Genomic DNA, 6,598 nt, shown 5'->3' on the forward strand with positions numbered 1-6,598 from the left:
TACAGATCACAGCCATTGCTTTTCATGTGGTATGTGACGTTTTCTAAAAGTGTCAGTGCCCTTTGAGGTTCTGCATTACCAAGTTACTAAAGTAATTATTTAGATAAAGGTTTGCCTGTGTGTCATATGTAAAGCATGTGCACAACTACATAAATACATATTATACACACATTAACAAAACCACTCATTTTAGTTAACAATGTTGCTTGGGGGAGGGGCATAATCTAAAAAAGGATGAAGAAAAAAAAAGAAATGTTAAGTGTTACGCAATAATCAAAGCTAATGTATATACACTGGGTTTAAATAATCAATTTAAATGGAAAAAACTATGCAGTAATTAACCATTCAGCCTACAAGTCAATTAGTTTTACTTTTAAGTCAGCCGCTGTATGGCAACCTTTACCCTACCCAAACAGAAAAAAAAACACCCTCGACCTATGGTGCAGCTCTCTTGACAGACAGTGAAATTGACCAATCAAGACACAGATGTAGGCAGGAAAGGGTAGAGGAAGACACTGCAGAAAAAAAAAGCTGTAAACTTTACCTAAGAGCCTCACTAGCGCTGTACATTTGCTGCAGATTTCATCCCACTTTTACAAGTACTATATTATATATGCTCCAAAAGATGACTCACTAGCTGAAATTAAATCATTTTTGTAACCTGGCATCTGTAATATCCCTTGTTGTTTCAAATTTTTTTTTTTTGTTTTTTTTCACTTCTACATTTTGTTTTACTTTTATCACTGTTTTGTTCATTTCTAGTTATTTACAGTGGAACCCTTATGAGTGCATGGCTAGGAAACAAAATAATGCTGTGTTTTAGTGCCAAAGTTATAGTGTGATGGCATGCCTGTATATCTGCCATCAGTACCCACTGAACCTCTCTGCATATAATGTGCTTGTTTTGTAAATACAGACTGCATCTCACTGCATGCCTGTATATGTGCCTAGGATGTCAGTACCCACTGCCTTTCTTGCTATAAAACACATTTAAGCTACCATACCTGATTACAAACACAAATGGATGGAGAACCCATCACAGAAGTGCATGTATAATTACTTTTACATCCTAAGCATTTTAGGGTGAAAAAAAACTTTTGCACAGTTTCCCTGAAAGTCAGTGGGAACTGCAAGAAGTAGTTGGCAGGTTCATTTTTATGCTAGTGGTGAATACACTAAGGGGCTGATTTACTAACCCACAAATCCGACCCGAATTGGAAAAGTTCCGACTTGAAAACGAACATTTTGCGACTTTTTCTTATTTTTTGCGATTTTTTCGGCGTCTTTACGAATTTTTCGTTACCAATACGATTTTTGCGTAAAAACGCGAGTTTTTCGTAGCCATTACGAAAGTTGCGTAAAATCGCCCGATTTTTTCGTAGCGTTAAAACTTACGCGAAAAGTTGCGCCTTTTTCGTAGCGTTAAAACTTAAAAGGTGCGAAGTTTCGCGTAAGTTTTAATGCTACGAAAAAAGCGCAACTTTTTGCGCAAGTTTTAACGCTACGAAAAATCGCCAGATTTTACGCAACTTTCGTAGTGGCTACAAAAAACTCGCGTTTTTACGCAAAAATCGTATTGGTAACGAAAAATTCGCAAAAAATACGAAAAAAAACGCAAAATACCGATCATTACGAAAAAAACGCAATCGGACTCATTTCGACCCGTTCGTGGGTTAGTAAATGTGCCCCTAAGTCTTACATTAGTTTTATGTCAGTCTATGTATGGCCCATCTTTAGCTTCTCCAAACAAAAAATTCACCCTCCGCCTATGTCTATTTGCATTTTTGAAAAATGGATTTCAATGTAGGATTCAGCTGGAGAAGCTGTTTTCCCATGACAGTATTCCTTTAAGGATTGTGTGATTACTCTTTCACATTGTGTCTGCCCTGCCCTCCAATCTGCTATTCTAAATTCATGTTCTGGCTTGATTCTGTCTTTGGTTATTCCTAATTTAGATTTCTCAGCAGAGGTACTCCTAAATCTGCTACCCGCCACTTCTGTTACTCCACAGTTGTCACTTCTTCCCAGAGGAGTCGGGGCTGGCAGCTAACAAACGGAGTCGAGGAGAGGCTATGGGTCAGAACCAGGGAATCCAAGAACAGGACTAGGAAGGGCACAGGAGCTGGGACAAGGCAGGGAGCTGGAACAGGACAGGGAATTAATGATACAAAATAGAGGATCAAGGAACATAGAAATCAGTGGCAAGATCACAGCGACAGCTTAATGGCCAAGTAAGGTGCAATGGTCAAGGGCAAGCTAAAAATGGGCTTAATTGATAATGGACAACACATAAGGATAATGAAATAATGAGGTAGGTGGAGGAAAGGGAGCAGGCTGAGAGATTACAAGAGGACTGGAAGATCAGTAGGAGAGCCTGAATAAAAACAAATCATAGAAAGTAATAATAACAACTAGAAAGGGAAGTTTGAGTACAAATTTCATGTTGGTTTGAAAAACATGCAAAGTCACTGAATGCAATCTGATTGACTGTTGTTGGTTCTGCTCACTTTTACTAACTTTGAACTGCAGCCCACCAGTGATGAAATATGCAAAGTGTTCAGAACCTGCCATTAATGTTGTGTAAAAGACAGCAGTTTAAATATAAACCAATTAAATTCAATAAGTTAAATCTGGTTGCCTGTTGGTGGCTCCACCTGCTTTTTCTAACCTTTAACCATAGTCCCTTAGTGACCAACTGTGAAAAGTTTGGGGACACTGGCATTAAATATGTAAGAATGGCAACGGTTTAAATTTACCCATTTAAATCAATGAGATAAATCTAATTGGCTGTTAATGGCTCCTCACACTTTTTTCAAATCTTGAATTATTGTCACTCAGTGACACTCTGCAAAGTTTGGGGCCCTGGCATAAAAAGTATGAGAATTGCAGCATGTTAAATTTAAAAAAAAAAAATTCAATATGTAACTGGCTGTCAGTGGCTCCACCCACTTTTGTTTTTTTATCCCTAAGTAACCAACTGTAAAGAGTTTGGGGGCCCTGGCGTTAACACTTTGAGAATGGCAGTAGGTTCCATTTCCCCATTGAAAGTCAATAGGTAAAATCTGATTGGCTGTTGTTGGCTCCTCCCACTTTTTCTAACCTTGAAAAGTCACTCAGTGACAAACTGTGCAAAGTTTGGGGACCTTGACATTAAACATGTGAGAAAGAAATGTGATTGGCTGTTGGTGGCTCCACCCACTTTTCAAACCTAAAGCTGCAGTCCCTTAGTGACCAATAGTGAAGAGTTCAGGGACCCTGGTGTTAATACTGTGAGAATGACAGCAGGCTGAATTTTCACTTTAAATTCAATAGGTAAAATCTGATTGGCTGTTCATAGCTTTACCCACTTTTGGGCATCCATCAAATATATTTTCATTCAGGCTGACCCCATGACTATGTGATTTGAGTTTGGCGAGTGTTGCCTCAAAGCTGTAAGATTGGCAGCAAATTACATTTTTCCATTAAAACTCAACGGGTGAAGTTTGATTGGCTGTTATTGACTCCTCCCACTTTGGATCATCCAACAAATTTTTCCACATACATGACTTGGGTCCAGGTGTACTCGTCCGCTGGGCCCCCTAAAGTTGGGAAGAGCAAGGCAAGTGCCTAGGATGCAACTGTAGGGGCACACCCACCATGAGGAATCTGTGTGCCTTTATGCTTTTTTTGTGCATTTTTTTTTTCCTCTTTTACTTTTAAGTTTCAAATGTGGGTCACTGACACAAGCAGGCAAAAAACTATTGCTCTGTGGGACTGCAATCTATTATTGTTGCTTTTTATAGTTATCTTTCTGTTTGGACCCTCTGCTATTCATCCTCCAGTCTTTCATTCAATCCACTGTCTGGTTGCTAGGGTTAACTAAACCCTAGAAACCATATAGCTGCTGAAATTTATGGAAACTGATAAGACAAAAAAATACTATAGACTAAATAACTCTTAAAGCCCTTGCATCTGCCTCCTTCTTAAACAGACCTCCTATTTATAGTGGAAGGGGCACAACTCCTTCCAACCAGGTCTGACCACTAGTTAGGGCCCCTCCCTCTTACAAAGACATTCCCCTTAAGGTGTAACTTAAAAAAACGATATCAGCTGGTGTAATCCATTATAAGAGCTTATCCAACTATAAAATGACACATTTTCAATATCTTTGTCAAAAAGGTTACTCGATATCTACCGTAGTCTTAATTATTATATTCTTATTATAAAAGACAACAGCTGTTTAAAAACCACATAAAAGAAAGTATTACTAGAGAGACCTAGAGACCTAGACCTAGAGAGTATCACCGACTCTTTTTCTGCATGGGATCTTACCCAACAAATGTATTTGCATTTAATTCAAGGCAACAATATGTGGACTTCCTGAAACTTCCTGGTTCTGATGAGCAGAGAAGAATCTATTAAGTTAGAAGTAAATTGAGAACCCATGTAATAATGACCTGCTGAAAGGCTGTTGTTTAGGAAAGAAAGGTGTTTGTTTAAAGGCAAATAAGGAACTCTGAAAAAATTGTATTGTTTCCACAAAATCAGGAAACTATGTATTTTTGTAATTAAAGGAATAGGCAGAATGCCTCTAAGCAAATGTAGTCTTAGCAAAGGTGTTTTAGGTTTATACTGTCCCTTTATATAAATACATTTATATGAATCCTTCTTATTCTTACCCCACCTCAATTACATACTGAATCTAAAAAAACTTCAGCCATTGTGGTATATCATAGATCATTATTACTGTTAGTACAAATTGTGGGGATTTCTTTCTAGTAAAAATAATGCTCATTTGGTTTTTCCAGTAACTCTTGAAATATGCAGCTTGAAAACATATTTAGCCATTTTTAAAGTGACTAAAACAGGATGTTGGACCGAATCTGTGTGTTTAAGTTTCATCCTGTTAGGGCATGTCATTCCTGTTATGTGTGATGACCCGGGAACTAGACTGACATCAGAGTGACTCACTAAGGCTTTGTATTACACACTTTCAAAACACAAAGCAGAACAGAATGGGAAAATAGTTCCATACCGGCTTTTCAAGAAGTGTTCAAATTAGTAATGAAAAAAATGCTGATCCAAAGCACAGAGAATAGTCCCTTGAGAGAATATTCTGTGCTAATAGATGCAAATAAAATTGTTTGTAGAGATAAGAAAATAGTGTTTCTTAGAGCTTAAGAATTGTCAGACAAGAATGATCATAGCTGTGATTTTGTTGAGATTAACCAGTTACATAAGCCATATCTGAATAATGTCTGTTAATTCTGTGGGCGAACAGTCTTTAAGTGCAGTAAATAGTTTTTATATGTTTTTCTCTGTCTAGGGGATTATCAAAATACTGTTTATACAAATAACAATTCTATGTGAAGATGTTTCTTAAAAGCACAGTGTAACACTGTAACAAACACTGTAATACACATGTATACTACAAAGGATAAACAATGTTCAAAACCCTAAGGGGGAATTTAATAAAAGGCACTAAATTTGCCCAGGAAAAGTAACCTACAGCAACCAAAGAGCAGGTAGAATTTACTGGTCACCTGTATAAACGCAAACATCTTTTTGGTTGCTATGGTTACTACTACTTGGCAAATGTTGTGCCTTTTATTACATATGGGGAAAAGGCTGATTTTGGCCTTGATTCAACATGATATCAGTGCATCAAAAATATAATAATTCTGTGAACTCTGAAATTCACTTTTAAGGTGCAATAACAGGTACAAAGCATGGGCTACATTCTTGACCTCTCTGATTCAGGCAAGTTGAGAACCTTGCCTCAAGGTCCCACAAGTTCATATATACAGGTATATGTATATATGTAAAAGATGCTGATGCCTTTATTTGCATATATAAATATATATATATGTATACAGTATATATATAGTGACATGCCATCTGCCTGTACACTTAGTTTTTGATGGAAAACTAGCTTTGGTAGGCAGGGTAGCAGAGGATCAGGAGCACAGAGACAGGGACACCACTTCTTTGGGCAAAAACACAGGTTTATTTGGGGCACACTCCTCTCAAAATGAACATCACAGTTCATCAACAGTTCAAAATTTGTTCCCTCTCTGGGACTCTCACTTTCCAGGGTAACTCTCACACTCTGGAACCTTTTCCCGGGGCTTCTCAACATTCCCAGTTTCCTTCTTACAAAGCCTTGTCGTTCTGGCACTCATACACATGGTCACGGCTCCTTCTGTGCCTTGCAGTGGCAGGCAGCACCCTCAGCACCTCTGGGAGTTCCTCACACAGGCAGGCAGCCTTCCTGCCCTGTGCCCTGCTCTGCGAGACCTTTCACTTTGTTACAGCTCCCTCTGCTCCTTGCAGTGGCAGATGGCACCCCCAGCCCCTCTGGGAGTTCCTAACACAGGCAGGCAGCCTTCCTGCTCTGTGCCCTGCTCTGAGAGTGAACAACTCTGAGTCCCCAACCTCACATTAACACTCAACTATGCTGTGTAATTACACAGCCCTTTTATTTGCTACTCACCTGCAGCTTAATCAGGCAGCTACCTACAGCTGGTCAACTGAAAATACTAACTGGAGCATGGAATGGAGGACCTATCCTACTCACCCTCCATTTACTCTAGGACTTACTCCGGCTTTTCCTAAGCCG

Source organism: Xenopus tropicalis, chromosome 6 (genome assembly GCF_000004195.4).
Source record: "Xenopus tropicalis strain Nigerian chromosome 6, UCB_Xtro_10.0, whole genome shotgun sequence".
NCBI classification, from domain to species: Eukaryota; Metazoa; Chordata; class Amphibia; order Anura; family Pipidae; genus Xenopus; species Xenopus tropicalis.